Source organism: Panthera tigris, chromosome F2 (assembly GCF_018350195.1).
Source record: "Panthera tigris isolate Pti1 chromosome F2, P.tigris_Pti1_mat1.1, whole genome shotgun sequence".
NCBI classification, from domain to species: domain Eukaryota; kingdom Metazoa; phylum Chordata; class Mammalia; order Carnivora; family Felidae; genus Panthera; species Panthera tigris.
Window position 1 is genome coordinate 41,603,086 of NC_056676.1, and position 18,468 is coordinate 41,621,553.

General features: G+C 42.5%; 1 pseudogene; it reads right to left on the reverse strand.

The window, feature by feature from the left end:
• The window catches only part of LOC102970467, a 29,237-nt pseudogene extending 12,254 nt beyond the window's left edge, over positions 1–16,983 (reverse strand).
• Positions 16,984–18,468: the final 1,485 nt, after the last annotated feature.

Below are 18,468 nucleotides of genomic sequence, written 5' to 3' on the forward strand. Positions count from 1 at the left end.
TGTGTGATGTCTGTGAGTCTCTTAAGCTTCCCTGGGTCTCCAGTTCCTTATTGTAAAGTGGGGGCTCATTAGAGACGACAGTCCTGTAAAGCCCCTCATAGCCCTATAATTCTTATATTTTATGGAGCACCTGGACACACTAACATTGACTTTTGGAAACTCCTGAGGGTTCTTTCCATAATGTAGGCAGTGTGGGTTGTCCTAAGGAACATGTCCCTTAGGAAAGAGGATGACTATCATGCTTCAGATCCTTATGTCCTGGCTCTCCTTGTTTACCTGCATGTTGAAAATGGGATCCATGGTCTTAACAGTTCTTTGATGTACTGCCAGTATTTGCTGGAGCAAACCAAAGGGAGGATTCAGGCTAGAGTAAAGAGGAACAGCTGACAAAAAAATAAGTCCTTTCACTTCCATGCTTTGAAAACCTAGTTCTTTTCTTCATGGTGGAGAGGAGGTCTTAAGATCTCTCCTGGGTATGGAGGGCTGAGTCCCCATCCCACCCACTCTCTCACCACATATACTTCAGCATTTTATGAGCTGTTGGGAATAGCTCCTAACTCCTAGGGTAGCTCTGGGATTAGCACATCCTGGCCTGGATTCATTCCCTCAGGAGATAGGGGGCTAGACTTTGGGGTACATGCTAAGGGAAGCATACCATATGGTCAGATGAAGACCATATTGGCACCTGTTTCTGTGACAAAGCTCTGGGGTGATTAATGGTGCACTAAAATGATGAGCACTACATTAGAAACTTGGAAAGGTATATTCACACACTCATGGCAAACACGGCAGTGATTTGGATGTATCCAACCACTTTTCAAGTGCTAGGAGGTCAGCAAAAACATAAAGCTTGTCTTGGTCAGAATTTTTTTCCTCATAATTTTTAAACTCATGTACATTTTAATGGACATTTAATCATATGTTTCAGATTTATTTACACTAAAATCATCAAAATGTTTTGCAAGAGTGATTCAAGGTCCAAGAAGCCTTTTTGAGTTTTTTAAAGGTTTTTTAAAGACTTTTTTTTCTTTAAATTTTTTTTTATGTTTATTCATTTTTGAAAGAGAGAGACAGAGCACAAGCAGGGGTGGGGCGGAGAGAGAGCGGAGGACACAGAATCTGAAGTAGGCTCCAGTCTCTGAGCTGTCAGCACAGAACCCGACCCGGGGCTCGACCTCACAAACCGCGAGATCATGACCTGAGCCGAAGTTGGATGCTCAACCGACTGAGCCCCCTAGGTGACCCTCTTTTTTTCTTATAAATAGGAAGCCATGTATCACTGGGAACAAACAAACTTGAACCCCAAAAGGTTCAAGTTTGATCTGAAACTTACAAGTCCTGAAGAATATTCTGTTGTGAAATTGATTCCCTCATAGCTATTCCTTAGAAATTTATGGGGAAACAGCTGAGCATTTCAGCAGAATACTATCTTATTTTCTAAAATTAGTGAGTATCCTGAAATGTATCCTACAAATTAGCAATGTTATAGCTAGTTTCCCCCTTTTTATAGCATTACTTGCTTTCGATACATTTTTCAATGCTTATTTTTTCTGCATTGGGTGAAGCATGAAACCAGATCATAAGCAGAGATTTTATGTCAAGGAAGTTTCTCCATGTCCAGTTCTCTGAAATACATGATATAAATTGCTCTTATGTGAGCCTGTCATTTTCTTTCCTGAAGTTTGTGGTGTATGTGTGTGTATTGGTGTTTTGATAGAAGAATAAGCCTTCCTAAGCTTTATATGCTTTGCACTGTGAATCTACTATAATTTTAAATATGGCTGTTCAAGGTAAGATTAGTTTTAAAACTAATCTTAATATGAAAGCAATTCATATTAAGTTTACTTAATTCATTTGGTGTTTACTCACTACCCACATGTAATGAATTGGATGGGTCTGAAAACTGTTTTCAACAATCTTAAACGTTAATTCTTGTTTTAGCATTAACATCTTATTATAGATAAAAAAAAGTCTGTAAGTGGCAGAAACACCTTTTGGAGAAATGAATAGGTTAAAAAAAATGAACCACTAAAATTTATCAATTCCATAATCACAGCCAATGAAGTGACTGACTAGAAACTTCCCCAGGTTCACATCCTTTCCAGCTGTTCAGAGGAACTCTATCAGATCTGCCTGGGAGAGCAATAAAGAGACTTGGTGGCAAAACACAACACAAATAATTGCTCATCCTGTGTGAAATGCCTTCCATCCGCTTTGGGGAAAACCTCCTTGCAGCAGGAAGAAGCCAGGTAGCACGGAATAAAAGGATATGTGGTTTCTGCCAAGCAAGTACCCAAGAGCCAGCTGGCTAAGAAGGACTTGTGGGCGGAGACCCAGATTTGAAGAGCAAAAGCCACAGGAAAAACAAGGATTGCACCAGCTTCAGAAACAAGGACTTAATGGCCTCATCGAAGACGTTGGGGAGGGAGGGGGTGGAATTCACATAAACAAAGATAAACAAACTTAAAAACATGCTTTATAGGCCTGGTGTAGTGTGTTAGCTGTTAGGGGCCTCTGCAAGTGCCCAAGGATGTGTCATTGTGGGTGGTTATGGCTCTTGGAAAAATGTAGAACTGTGCTGGTCTTCGCTGGGGTGGTGCAGGTAAATTGCTGCACTTTTATGTGGAGGTTGAAATCTTTTTATGATTCACTTGCAAACTGGGTCACGCCCTGCCGTCCAAATGCTGGTCACATTCATCTTCATTCTGAATTTGAATACATCTACATTATCGGTGTTGCAGTTTAATAATTCTGTAACACCTCTTTTGTGAAGAATTCAGAGAACACATTGCATGTAGTTACAAATGATGTCAAAGCAGAAACCCTCAAAAAGTACGACCCACTTGTCCATGCATATATATGTGAAACTCCCCTTTAAATGTTCATGTTACTTTTTTTTAATTTAAAGTGAAAATATTTTGATAAATGACATGGATTCCATGTGAGAAGAGGGCTTATAGACAGGTTTGTAGGTAAGTGAGAGTCTTCTTGGCAAAATTTCCAGTTTAGAGTTTTTGATGTACAAGTTCTTATTTAGATTTAGTTTAGGCTTATTATAGTAAAGCAAAAAAATCAAAATTCTTTTTTTTTTTATTTGAGAAACAAATATCTCCAAGTTTCTTCCCTTCTCCTCACAATCTAAACAAAATTCAAATACCCATTACAACTTTGTTTCATCTTTAGAGGCCTTTACTCAAAGAAGCCAAAGAATTTAGACTTCTCTGCTCCATCCCCTGGAATACATTTGGCTTTGTTCTTTGCAGTATAGGCAATTGCTGTTAAATAGACTTTAGGTTTAACATGTAATTAATAGTTTGGCATTTCCCAAGGGCTTTCCTTGGGACCCTTTCTGTATCTGTTTTGTATTACAGGGCTCCCTTGCTAAATATTTCCAGATCATATAGATTTAGATAAGACAAGTTCCAGAACTTAAAGTATTTTTTATTTTGACATTTACAGTATTTATTAGTGTAATGAAAATAATACTTTGACAAGTCCCCAAGTAATAAATGGCAATATTCTCAACCTCTGAGAAGTTTAGAGTAACTTTCAGTGGCTAGTGACCACCTGATATCCAACTGTTCTCTTTTCAGAGGTGTTAGCAAATTTAATGTTCCTTGGGATTGGTCCTTTTAGCATGCTTTCTGATGCTGGTAATTGTGTTTCTTCCCAGTCCCTCTGGGTGGTCAGTGGGGCTGACATACCTTGTTCCTTCATCTAGGAGAATTAGAGTTAAGAAAGGATGGAACTACAGCTTTGGGCAAATCACATCCTTGTGCCTGGGCTGAGTCTGGGGAATGCTGGGAGTCTTGATGTATTGGGGAAGCAGCCATTACCCCCAAACCAGAGTGTGTTAATCAGAGGGCAGTGTGGGTCATCCTGAGTATCAGGAGGCCTAACTGAACTGGAACATAATTTCAAGTCCATCTGGGAACTAATAATGGTTCCCTTGGATGTTTTCCAGAAGTCTTCAGTGAGGTGAGTTGGGTGGCCTTTATTCATTCTCCCTCCTACAGATTGTTGCTTTCTTATGGAATTCACCTCATTTTGCCTTATAGGAACTTGAATATGTTTATGCTGTACTAGGGAAGGGATATATTTTCTCATTGTTCAATCTCTCCAACTCTTAGCATTCTGCTTTGCATAAAGATTTTTCAAATTGTAATGAAGCTCCAAATCTCTTAGAACTCTGTACTACTTGTAGTTAACATCATGCTAGCTGCTTGTGGCAAATAAACCACCAAATTTCAGTGGCTTCACCTAAAAGTTGACTTCTCATTCATGTAATGGTCCATTGTGCATGTTCCTGGTCAGTGGCCACTTCACACAGTGATTCAGGAACCCAGGCTCCTTTTCTCTTGTGGCTCTGCCTCTTCTAGGCCTTATAATCCTCTACATCCAGCCAGAGATAGGGGAAGAGTAAGTGGAAAAGGGACATCAGCATCTTAATCACCTTGCCCGGAAGTGACAGGCATTATTTGCACTCATGTTCTGTTGGGGAGAACAAGTCACATGGCCCCACTAGCTGCAAGTAGTTCCTGGTAGGCTGCTGCTTCTGAGTGGAGAAAGGGAAGCTATAGAAGAAAGAGCACATTTTTGAAGACCAGCTGTCTCCGTCCTCTCTCCCATGAAGTGTACAGCTTGAAGAATGACAGAGTTGTTCAACATAGGATCTGAGAGGACTTTAGAGCCATTATATCCCCTTTCTCCATTTTACAGCTGAGGAGACATGGATGTTAAGTGGTAATGAGAATGTTCCAAGTCCACACAGCTAGTTAATGGCAGAATAGGGGCTAGAAATTGGGTTTTCTGACTGTCAGTTACTTTTGTAGCACTCTGATTGAAGTGCTTATGATTTTTGCACAGCTTAGGTATATATCAGGTGACTGAGAACAGGGGACGGGGAGTCTTTTTTGTGGAAAGTTCAGTTGGAGTTGTGGTGTCAGGTTTCCTTTTGGGGTATTTAACCCCACTTCTACTTTCCCCTTCTAGCCTTTCATCTCTGGCATACACAAGTGAAGTGATTCCCATACTAGAAGGTAAGTCTTGGTATGATTTAAAAGAACCTCTATTCAAAACCTTCTAGTGCTCAACATAAATCTTCTTTTGAGATTTTTTTTAAAGGTTTCTAGAAGGTTCTTGTTAAAGTATACTTGTAGACATCACTCAGGTAATATATAAGCATCCAAGAATCTCTCTTTACTGATTGGTTTGTCAGCATGTTGAACAGTGGTGAGCAGGGACTTGAGGGAACAAGAGAGGGCGGGTAAGTTTTGAGAAGGAAGAGGAGACTGAGAAGGTTTGGAGGGTGGGATATTTTGGGCAGGGGAGACAGGAATGATGGGAAAACTTTGGTAAAGGTTTGAATGAATGGCCTGGAAGGTGGAGGAGCACTCAAGACACGTTTCTTCTCTCCCCTTGTGGGTGATACCACTGGGGCTGACCATTGTCTTGTGGCAAAGAGTCTAGGGTTCTAGACCTGGTTCTATACTCGATCCTTGAATACCATTGGGGCAGAGACTTAACCTTTCTGGGCTTCAGTTTCTCCGCTTTTAAAAGAGCAGGGTGTGTTAGACCAGTAGTTTTCTAACTATGTTATCTGGAGACTTGGGGTCTGGTGGATGTGCTTCAAGGGCATCACTGCAGGAATGGCTGTGAATAGCAAGTGGTTTGTTGTGCCTTGCCACCCCCACTTAAATTAGCTCTTCTCTGCTTTATATTGAATTTCTTTAATTCTTTATTTAAGAGAGCATGTGTGAGCAAGCAGGGGGTGGGAGGAGAGGGAGAGAGCATCTTCAGGCTCCATGGTCAGCATAGAGTCTGATGCGCGGCTCAATACCACAACCCTTGGATAATGACCTGAGCCCAAATCAAGAGTCAGACACTCAACTGACTGAGCCATCCAGGCACCCCTTGTATTGGATTTCTGTAGAAACTTTTTGTTTGAAGAATGGCTTCTGTGTGTAAAAGAGAATTTGGAAAGTATTCAGCCTAGACAGTTCTTTAGTTTTCTTCTAGTTATAACATTTGGGAATCTGATCAGTACCCAATGTCTTCAAATCTTGGAGGCTATATACTGGCCAGATCTTGGGCTTCCATGTTCCCTGTCCTCAGGAGGCTGTAAATAAAACTGACAACTATAGGGATTTGGACAACTATTGAATGGAACACACTGTCAAATGCACAATAAGGAAGACTCCTTTACTAAGTTCTACTAAGTGCCTGGCTCTGTTTTAGGCATTTTATGTAATTGAATATTTAAATCTCAATTCAGTTAGGTAGATACTGTTATTACCATTGTATTAAAAATTTTTAATGTTTCATTTTTGAGTTAGTGCACATGGGAGGGACAGAGAGAGAGGGGGACAGAAGATCTGAAGTGGGCTCTGTGCTGACAGCAGAGAGCCCACCCATGAACCGTGAGATCATGACCTGAGCCAAAGTTGGATGCTCAACCAACTGAGCCACCCAGGCATCTGCTATTACCATATTAAAAATGAGGAAATTAAGGCTCAGAGAAGACAACTCAGCTCTCAAGAAACAGGGTCAGAATCCAAAATTGGCTCTGACTCCAGGGTCCTTGCTCTTGGTTCTCCTTCTGAGTGGCTCTTGGCTCTGTTTGTGGGCTTTCTCACCCCCCATTCATCCCCAGATGGCTCTTCCATAGTGGAGAGACTTTCTGTCACAAGTAGGTTTAGCTATAGTAGCTACAGTCCTGTAGCTGTCAAGGTGACTTAAGTTCTCAACTGGGCTACAAATGCTTCACTAAGTACGGGTGCTTGGCCCAGGACAGTCTGATGCATGGTAAATGACCCATCACTTACAAGCTCCTTCAGGATGCAGACTTCCTGAGGGATTCAGCATAAGACGAGGAGCTAGGCTGCCCTGAGAACCTTATCCTGATTATTTTACAGTAAAGTGTACTAAGATTCTGGTTATAGGGAAGGAGAAACCACTTGACAAAAATGGACCAAAACCTTTAAGTCTAAAAATGGCCATATATTGAGAGGTACTAGATTGTTCTCAGATTTTCAACCTCCCTTGGCTTTTTGCTTCTAACTCAATATATTTTCAATACCTTTGCCAACCTTAGTAAATTACATTTACTAATGTAAATGCCATTCAACCTGTGAACTAATTGTGTAGGAGCAAAATGAAGTTGAAGACGGACTTGTAACCTATGCTTCCTCAGCCCACTTCTGTGTGTGCCTAAGTTGTAGGGTTTAGCCTGTCTCCCTTATGCTGGCTGTTTGAATAGTGTAACCTTGGTGATGAATTCCAGATGTTGAACTATGTAGTGCTTCAGGAGTTTAGATGTTGTAGTTCTGAGTGAATAAATGTATTTTTTTTTCTTGTGATTAAAAGGCTAAACAGCAGGTCATGCGTACCTATGCATGCAAAAGGATATTTGTATTTTTGATCAGGTGAAATGCACCTGGGGACTGTAAATATCACAGATTGGTGTAATGTGATTGAACCTAAAAGTCTAAATGGCTCAAAAGACCAACTCTAGACATTCTTTTTCCTTTTTCCCCAACCACAGTTCTTCACTCCCCTTCTGTTCCCTCTTTGCCTCTTCCACTCCCCCTCTCTCCTGTTCCTCCCTCTTTCTTTTTGCCTTAGTGGATCACTCATCCATTAGTAATGAACCTAGATCATCAGGGTGATGTGAGAATTGTCTTCAAGTCTCAGAAGAAAACCAAACTATTAGAGTTTATTGGAAGGTTTTTTGGGAAGCGTTTTAGTAGAGATCACAATCTTTAGATTCCTGTAGAAGTCTGGAGTTAACACCTTTTAGAGGATGGGTTTTCTCTAATAGTGGTTTTATGACTAGTATTTTGGGGAGGTGTTTGGGATGGAAGAACTTTTCCCATGACTTCTTACATCTGGTAAAGGAAACTCCACTAGCTAGAGGGATATTCCTGGCCTCCTGGCCCACTGGTTGGAGAAAGAATGATGCAAAGTGGCCTAGCTGGCTAAGCCTTCTCTCTGGGAGGTATTGGATATATCTGTTACCTTGCTTGTTATGGTATCACAGGTGTTTGCATATGTCCAGACTCCTCAGATTGTATACTTTGAATGTGTAGTTTTTTTTTTGTTGTTTGTTTAAAAAGCTGGAATAAAGGGGAAAATTACTGGAAAAAAAATTCTACCAAAGGGCACAGTCATATTTGTCTCTTTGTTCAGAATTATCAACCTCATGCCTAATTTGATTTTTTTTCTTAACCCCTAGAAGCTAGAGTTTTTTGTCATTTCACTTCATTCATTTGTTCATTCAGAAATCTTCATTACTGTGCTGAATGAATGAATAAATTGGGAACAACACAAATGATACATGGTTGAGCCCTTTTCTTCTGTCTGGTAGGGAAGAAAAATAAATAAGCCAAGAACTGGTATAAGGTGTGATAAGTGTTCTAGAGGGGAATGTTGTATGTACCATGGCTGAGCAAAGGAGAAGGCAGAATATATGAATGGGATGGTTGTGGAATGTGAGTATGACTTAGCCTGATCAAGTGGGGAAGCAGGAGGAAATTCCAAGAGTCCAGAACAGCGTGGGAAAGAACACTATGAGAAGAAATGACCTCCATCATTCAAGTAAAGTGAGGGAATCCTGATTGGCTGAGGAGGGCTGGAGTTGAATAAAGTATTAGTGGGGGAGATGAGCATGCTTGACAGTCTCTACATACCCCATGGTAGCATTACCATACCCATCATAACTTCTTATTTACTTGTCTAGCACCCCTCCAGACAGAAAGTTCTTTGGGGGAAGACATTGTATCTCTTTGAGCACTGTGTGAAACCAGCATGAAGCACAGTGCTTGGCATGTGGTGGGGAGACTCAACTACTTAATGGATGATTGGATGAAGGAGGAAGGTGAGAACAGCATGTAGCAGGTATAGTTACCGGGTGGTTTCCACACCATGCCAGTCACACCTTAACTCCTTTCACTCAATCTTGGGTCAGTCACCCTCTCAGACTTGCACCCAGAATGCTTTCCTGGTGGCTGCCAGCCTTTTTCCATCATTTGTTGCCTGAGCCATCCTGCTGCCTTCTCCAGAGTCAGCTTTTTTGGTTGAGTCAGTTCCTGCCAGACTCCCTTTGCCCTCTAGAGACTGTCTGGTCAAGGCTTCCTTTCCCTATAATCCTCCCTGGTGTCCCACCTGTGAGGTATAACACTGACCTTTCATTTTTTTTTTTGACTTAATATTAGTGCTCACATCGTATTACTTTCATTCTTCTCAGTGTTTTACCAAATACTTATTCACTATAGAATTATGTAATCAGAAGTTTCATATTCTTTAGAATATGTATTTTATGAGGACAGGGATTCCTGACTTTTCCCTTCCTGAGTATCAAGTGTCTAGTACAGTACCTGACATGCTCAATAAACACTTATAGAGCGAATGAATGTCACATACTTGTAGAGAACTCCAGGTGTATTGCACATATTGTGGTAGTTGCATGTTATGCTCTTTTTGTCTCTCTGTGGCAAGATTTTGAGCATAAGAAACATAAGGCAAGACTCTATTCTCTTGGATTTGATATTGAGGGATGGTCGGTTTTATTTTTATGGCTCATGTGGTAACTCTTGAATTTCTCTTTAAGCAGTCTCCACGTTATCCAAGCACAAGATTGCTATGCTGTGATCCTGCAGCCGCTGAGGCTGACAGCCTTCTGGGCCACACCCCCTTTTTTGAGATGGCTGATGTCAGTCCCAGCATGAGGCAATCTCTTAATTCCAGCTGCTGACCACTGGGGTTTTCCTTAGGTGTGCATGCCAACTCTCCTGGTTGAGTGCCCTCTAATATATAATTAATGATGACTCTCAGCAGTTCACATTTTCAGAAGCCTTTCTAGGCATGATCTCACCACCAAGCTGTGATGCCTCACTGCCATGGGGCTCCATGTGGGCCCAGGGGAGGTCTCTCAGTCCAGCCAGTCTGCAGATTTGGTGTTCAGTAATGTTACGAGGTGGGGAGTGTGCCTGGATCCAGCCACGCATTCCCACCCTGCCCCCCACCGCCCCTCCCCCCCCAATGTAAAGCATATAACATTGATTTCCTATGGAGACGAAGTATCTACTGGATATGAGGCAAGCTTTCAATAACCTAAGAGCCTCCAAATACTGAATCTTAATTAAGGTGACCAACCGTTCATGTTGCCCAGGATTAAAGGGTTTTCTGGGAAGTGAGACTTGCGTTGCTGAAACCAGTTTAGGGAAAACTAGGATGGTTGATCACTCTAATCCTAATAGAGATTAAAATTAGAGAATGCAATTGGTCCTTGAATGGAAGAAAGCTGCATAAAGAGAGCAGGTCTAGCCTGATTTATCCCTTGGATGAAAACTGAGGGTGGTTTTGGTAACCCCTTGAACCTGCAATTGGTGTCAGAAGTGAGCAATCTTGTGGGTTGACTGTGCCCCTCTAATACTGTATAGTTAGCAAGCTCTTGCTCTTGGACTAAATTGTTTGCATCATAAGAAGCATTGGAACCAGGAACTGAACATCTGTTAAGCTCAGCACCTTAGTTTGGGTTGACCCAGAGACAGATCCTGAATAAGGATTTAAGTACAAGTGGTTTATCTGGGAGGTGAAGGAAAGCAATGGTAAGGAAAGAGAGAAGGAAGAGAAGGTGGCCAGTAAAAGACACCTTAGTAAGCTGGTTACTTGCTCTGGGGAGCTTAGTCTTCAATCTCTTCCACTAGAGCAGAGTTTCTTACACTTGATGCTATTGCCATTTCGGGCTGGGTAATTCTTTGTTAGGGGGCTTTCCTGAGAATTGTAGGGTATTTAACAGCATCCTGGTCTCCATTGATAGATGTCATGGCACTCCTTTCCCCCCAGTTCTGACAACCAAAAATTTCTGCAGACATTGTCAAATGCCCTCCTCGGGTACAAAATTGCCTGGTTGATAACCAGTGTTCTAGCACACACACTCAGAGTTATCCCATGTAGAGGTTGAGGGAGTTGGAGTATCTACGCACTAATTTTTCATTTTTTCAGGGCTGCTGAGGAAGGCTTCGGATAAAGCTGGCCATTTGTGGTTGGCTAGTGCACATGAAGTGGTATGAAGGATCTGAGCAGGGCACTGACAGTATCGGCTTCTATCTCCTATATTCTGTCTCTGCAGGCCAGTTTTTTCTCCATTTAGTGGAATCTGACTTCTGACCACGCCTAGCTGCACATATGAATCCTATCAGTCTTTAAATCCTAATTCCAAATTCCCAGGACAGATGATCTGAGTTGCCAAATTTGGGTCAGATGTTCAATCTGGCTAATCAGCTATGACCATATAGTACAAATACGGTTTTTGAGGGGCCCACTCCTGTTTCCGTTCAGTACAAGTGGGCAGCATGAGGAGATTGGATATTGTGTATAGCTGGGTTGAAGCAGGGATGGGCAATTATTTCAGCAAACACGTATCAGGCGTCTCCTATGTGCAAGGCTATTTGAAGGGTACACAGACGAATGACTTGTCAGAATGCCCAAAATGTGTGAACAGAATACACAGTTTAAAAACAGAATCTATACCTCTGGGGATGACATGGTAGGAAACGCTTTCTTTCACTGATACCTAGGTGAGTGAGTGTGCTGAGAGCCAGAGGAAAAGCTGAGGTAATTGTCACTCCATGTGTATACTCCATGGTGAACAAAATGGATGTCTTTTAAAAAGATTCAAGAAAAGATTCATTTTGAGCTGGGGGTGGGGGGGAGGGAGGGAGGGAGGGAGGGAGAGAGAATTAGTGAATGAATAATGAGTGGGGGAGGGGCAGAGAAGGAGAGAGAGCATCCTAAGCAGGCTCTGCACTGTGAGCTGAGCCTGATGGAGGGCTCGATTCCACGACAGTGAGATCATGACCTGAGCTGAAATTGAATGGAATGTTTAACTGACAGAGCCATTCAGGTGCCCCCAAATGGACATTTCGATGGGCTGGGGCAATTTTCTACCTAGACCCCAAGATGAATTTAGAGCTCATGACCAAATTCTCTCAGGCCTTCTCTTCTAGGGGAAGGTTGTGTGGTCTGGTATTAGGTTGACTGCCAGGGCAAAGAAGGTGGGGTGGGGAAGAAATGTCTGTGTAGGATAGCCTATTGTCTCTTTTCTGTCTGTAATAAGGCAGGGGCACGGGGAGTGCTGACTGCCAGCCCTTCTCATCGCCAGCCCCATTCTTTTTTCAGTGCAATTAAAGACACAACCAAATCAGGAACAGAATGATTCCTTGTTAGACTCTGGTGTGAGGGGCTCTTCACCCTTAGCAAGGCTGTTTGCTTGGCAAGTGCAGAGGGGTTGAATTGTCCTATACCCTGTGAGTCTTTCAGATTTCACATGGGGACAGCAGTATATGTTTGGCAGAGTAAGGACCTTGGTTTTTACTTGGAACGTGTGTTTATTGGGAGTGACTTTCTGGAGGGTCTGACAGAGGTTATGCGGGTTTGGGCATAGCCCCTCCAGGTAGCTTAATGCCATATACAACCCAAGGAGACACCAGCCATGTGGGTTGCAGTGTGACATTGCCTCTGGGACAGTGGCTCTGCCAGTTCATGCCTAGTTCCTTTACAGAGAACCGCTTGCCAAAATGTGATGGTGCTTCTGCCCTGTTGTACCTCTTAGTTTCTTCTGGTCATTTCCCAGGCCTGACTGTGGTGGGGGAAGGTGAACCATTGTTTAACCTGGGTCCTCCTGAACTCTTGGAGGACAGCTGATTTGTTTGTGGTGGTTGTCATCCCAAACCTTGAGGCTTCATTTGGGTAGGAGGCCATTAGCTTTGAAATCCATGTCTACATTTGTGCTGAGGTCACTTCCTGAGGGCTGCTCCTAGCCTATGGAGACTGAGGCAGGCCTATTTATGGGGTGGGTGGGGGGACATATATATCCTCTGGAGGCCAACCTTGGCTCTTGAGCTCACTGATGGCCTTGCCAAACCTTCTGTAGGCTACTCAGCCACCTTGGAAGCTTGCACCTACCCTCTCCTCCCTCTTGAGACATGCCCAGTGATCTGAGCACTCTCCAGCTTTATCCAGCTCCTCCCCATTTCATCTCTGTAAAGGTACTTCTCCTAATACAGGCCTTGCACATGTAATCCTATCTTGGTATCTGCTTCTCAGTGGGCCAGACCAACACAGATCACTCTGTAATTTACAGTTTGAACTGAGGTACTAATGGAGTGAAAGAAAAAAATGATAAAAATAACAGTAGTAAACTAGAGCTGGCCTAGAGAGACCTAAGCAAAATTTTTGAAGAAAACCTGATTGCTTTGATGGAGATTCCTCAATATGCAAGTAAAGCTGATACCTGATACTTTGCTTGCTGAATATGAAAAATGAGAACTCAACCCATTTAATTCTATAAAATGACCAGTTTAGTTAAACTAACATTTGTAGAGTGACTCTTGTGTGCCAAGAACGAGGCTGGGCAAAGGAAGGTGAATGAGACGTGGTCTCTGCCCTCATGTGGCTTGTGATCTAGAGGGGAAGATCCACGTGTTTTGATAGTTTTACTGAAATAGGATTCATGTAAGATAGAGTTGGCAATGGGACTGACTCTGCTGTATAAAGATAGGAACCAGTTCCCTCCCTCCCCCCCAATTCCTAGTACCTTCCTAGGAGGCAGTGTTGACACTGGGGGAAGGACTTGGGCAAACTTCGGAGGCCTGGTTTATGCCAGGGGAGGAGTGAGAGGGGTAGCCAGTGATAAAAGTAAGGCAAGTGAGACGTGTGTTCTAGCTCTAGGATAAAGTGCTATGGATCCCTAGCACTTCTTTTTTCTTTTAAATTAGCAAGAAAGGCTGTGTCCCCTTCCTCCCATACATGGGCGGAAAAACAGCTTTGTAATGCACACAGTGACTAGACTGAAGATGTGTTTTCTGAGGAATTCCTGTCATATGTACAAGTATACAGAAGCAAATCAACCAAGCCCTTGTGTGCCCTCCAAGGCAGCTTGCATTTAGCAAATACTGGCGAATAAAGCCTACTCAGACAAGCAGGTAGGTAATCGGCTTCCTCTGGGCTCTCTTTACAACACCTCTCCTGTGAAGCAGCTGGTGCTACCAGGTTTTCTGGCAAAGGTGCTCTTTCTACAAGTGGGGCTAGGAAGGAGCACAGTGCAATGAAAAAACAAAACAAAACTTGAACAAAAATCACTTGAATAAACAGATGCCTGCTTTACCCCTCTAGCCTTTTTCTTGGCCTCATGATGCCTGACAAAAATCGAGCCGAAAGTGACGGCTGGGCTAAGATGAGGCCAGCAATATGTCACCTGATCATGCCGAGACCCCAGGGGATGGAAAAGGCATTTAGCTCTAAGCTCAGCCATGGTTGCTGCAGTAAGACAAGAGTCTTGTAGCTCTGGCAGCTCCTCCTCCTCCTTTCTTTTTTTTTTAATATATGAAATTTATTGTTAAATTGGTTTCCATATAACACCCAGTGCTCATCCCAAAAGATGCCCTCTTCAATGCCCATCACCTACCCTTCCCTCCCTCCAACCCCCCCCCCCCCCCAATCAACCCTCAGTTTGTTCTCAGTTTTTAAGAGTCTCTTATGCTTTGGCTCTCTCCCACTCTAACCTCTTTTTTTTTTTTTTTTTCCTTCCCCTCCCCCATGAGTTTCTGTTAAGTTTCTCAGGATCCACATAAGAGTGAAACCATAAGGTATCTGTCTTTCTCTTTATGGCATATTTCACTTAGCATCACACTCTCCAGTTCCATCCACGTTGCTACAAAGGGCCATATTTCATTCTTTCTCATTGCCACGTAGTACTCCATTGTGTATCTAAACCACAATTTCTTTATCCTCCTCCTCCTTTCCACATGATTCAGTTTCATGCCATTTGCAATTGTGAGACAAAAGAATGTTCCAAATTCCAGGCCCCCATCCTGAAGCACCCTTGGTAAGCCCAGGGAAGGAAGCTCAGCAACCTCACACATTCTGCTCGCCATGGGCAGCCAGTGGTGAGGTTTGAGGGATAGAGCCATTCCTCATTTTCAGCTTTTAACCCCAATGGGTAGGAAATCTCTTGAACTTGAAAACAAAGTTTTATGCTTTTAGGGAAAAATGTTGAAATGGCAAAAACTTCTTAAAGCCTGGGGTTTATTTTTCTGTGCTGCATAGGAGATCACAGCATTGGCATCCATAGCTGTAGTCTGTGAAAAAGTGCTAGACGTTGTCTGTACATAGCATATTTGCCTTATCCATGGGGTGAAAAGCAACAAGCATCTCAGAAAACTTCAAAGCCCACTTGCATGTTTGCTCAGAACCATTATCGCTTGCCACCTGTTGTATCATAGATTGCACTTTTCATCACTTTGGTGCTGGCTTTCACCTACAAGCCTTTCCAGTGCATGTGGCCTGGCTTCTGGGGCCTAAGCTTGTGTTGTCACAATTGGGCAGAGCTTTATGCAGGAATGCAGTGACTCTGGAGTGTGTGTGCACCTTGATAGCAAAGGGGGATTAAAAGACAATACTTTTAGTCTTTTAATCTGTGGCCCAAAGATACCTTAACATGGGGTCGTAGCTTGTCTTGTAGGAGCCTACGTCAAAATGAAATAGTACCATACTGTCATGATGGCACTTTGATTTCATTTGGATGGGTCATCTGAGCACCAAAGGGTTTTAGATTCTACCTAAACAGTTCTAGTGTGGTGCCAGCAGGGTGAAGCCATAGATCAGGTGAGGATGTGAGTGAGAAGCAACAAAAGAGAGATAGGGAATATAGGTTGCCCTTTCAAAATTATTTCTAGCTAATGGGAGGAGATCCAAAAGGTAGAAGATAGGTGTGTGTGGGGGAAATAGAAGAAAGTGTTGTGTTTTTTCCTTCAGTTCTCTTTCTTAAGAAGAGAGTGATAGGGGGCTAATGGTGGAAAGTGAGCATTGATGGGATGTCTTTATTTCACTTCCTTCTCTTTCCCCTTTCTCTTCCTTTGCATCTATTTCTTCCATTCTTCCTAGTTAGCCAATCAACCTTGGTCAGGAAGAGGGTATAGTGTGGTAAGAAATTATTTGCAAAAGAAGATCATTTGCTATTTACTATTCATAGACCCTGTCTTCTAAAGAGGACAGATTCTATTAGGTAATGCCTCTTGTTTACCAAAAGAATCACGAGTGTGAGGATTCATGATTAGGGAATCCAGGAGAGAGCTAAATTGCTGGGGGTGACAAAAGGGGCTGAGAATTAGGAATTTCCAGGAGGCAGTGAAGACTGAGATGGTAAGTCTCAAAAATCTGCATGGAAAAAATGTCAAGAGGAATAATTCAGACTGGGTCTTTAGAAGGAAACATTGATCTAGTCTGGATTTTTATTAAATTTCACTGGGTAATGTGTGATCTAACCTATTCCTTCATATTCCCATTAGATTTTCAGCAAAAATCTGCATTAAGTGCTAATACTTGGCAGAATGGGATTTGCTTTTAAGAGCTATGGTGAAGTGCCAAATCCAACTTCAGGAAAGAATAGAGGATATTTGTTGTGTTCTGGAGGATGCTTTTGGCTACAAGTGACAGGGAAGCCAGCAAGCTGTGATCAAACCAAAGTATGATTTATTATCTGTTTAGCACATTGGAGACAGGTGGTTTCAAGACTGGTTGAACACCTCTAGTATGCCCTGATGCTGGCTTAGCATCTCTGGAATTTTCTTGATCTGTCCCTCCTGGTTGGAAGATGATGATGTCGTTCTAGTCATCAAGGCTTGGACTTGAAAGAATGAGTCCTTCTTTTCTTATTAGGGAGGAAAAGTCTTTTGCAGAGGACTCCCAACAGATGTTCCTATGTTTCTCATTGACCAACAGTAGGTCATTGGACTCCTCTAGCTGCAAGGGAGGCTTGGGGAACATCTGGTTTTTCTTAGTCTCTGTAGTGGGATTGAGCAAGAGGTGACTGAGAATGGTGATGGCATAGCCACTGCTGTGTGTGTGCAGGTGTTTGCAGGCACTGTAGGTCCTTAGAGGAGATGCTTGCACAAAGGCGGCTATGAAAGATTTCCTCTGCATTTTTCATAAAAATGGGCTTCTTTTCCTCTTTTTCCAGTATCTGCTTCCTTTATAGGATCGCCTCTGGTGATATTGGGAGATATTTGTTTGTATCCTGGTCCTTACACAGTGAATTTCAGAAAAACTCATTTTCTTTCTTTCCCTGGTGGAGTATATGTCACCTAATTCTGAGGAGACACAGCATATATTTCAGGGTACAGATCAGACTGGACCCCAGCAGGGTACTGAATGAGCAGGAGTCCATGGCTAACCCAGATTTAAGGAGCTTGGTTTTGTGATTGTATATTGCTAAAGCACCAGGGGCCCAGCTTTTAAATAAGAATTTCCTATACCTGGCTTTGTTTTTTTGTATGTTTGTTTTTTGTTTTTTGTTTTTTTTCTTCTTTCTTTGTTTTGTTAAAAGAAGTGACATTAATATGACTTTTGTAAGGGGAAAAAAAATCAGATTTCCTGGAGTCTGTCTTGCCTATAGGAGGCTGTTAGCTGCATGTATCTTTTAAAGAAGACCAGTTGCTGATAATAAAAAGGCATTTAACAGGACACTCTGAAGAATGGCTTCCAGACCCTAAAAGATTGAGTGCTGTGTTTAATGGTCACCTTCAGAAATCACTGGTTTATGTTCTTTCGATGTATCTGTTAACCCTGAACTTCAGTGAGTCACATAATTCTTGCAGCCTTTCCACTCCTGCTGGGTGAATGTAAATCTTGCTGAGAATGACCTCTCTATCTTTTGGCCTGTTCCCAACCTTCTGTGGGCAGCATGGAAGCACATATCCACTCTTGTCTTCTGAGCATTTCCTTTTCTTCTGAGAGATGAGGCACATCTCTCTGGTACAGAGAGCCAATAATTTACCTTGGATTACACTGTTCACTATTGTTTGTGGGCTTTCTGATCAATGGTCTTTAGAAGCTTTTGGGCACAACTGTAGTTAGAGAGGTTTGTAAGAGAGACCTCTGCCAGATGGTCCTCCCTCCCGGCTCAGTCTCCCCTTGCTATGTGCATGAAGGTACTGCTCATCCTGTATCTCCTCTGGACTCCCACCTGGATGGTGCAAAGAGAGAACAACCAGCCTGTCTTGAGCTGAACACTGTTCTTCAGAAGAACCACCCAGGTGCATGTGATAGTCAGGTTTGCTTCCTAGGGCTGGTTCCAGGAAAGGCAGGGATGTGGACAACTTGGTGTAGAGGAGAACATCTAACACCAGATGTTTAGATGGTGGTTGTTTCATCTATTAACTCTGGCCTTAGCAGATTGTGTCTACCTAAGATGGGTGCTGTGCCTTAATATTTTCCATTGTGCCTGTGTCTGGAACGCTTTATATTTTAACTGAATTGATCTCATGCAAGGTGACTTAGCTCCTCTGAACCAGTTTTTACCTTTGAAAATGAAAATAATGATGTCTTATATGGAAAGGACTAAATGAAATAGATTTTCATAAAATAATTTGCTGTAACAAAGGGACACCAAAACACAATGGCTTATAT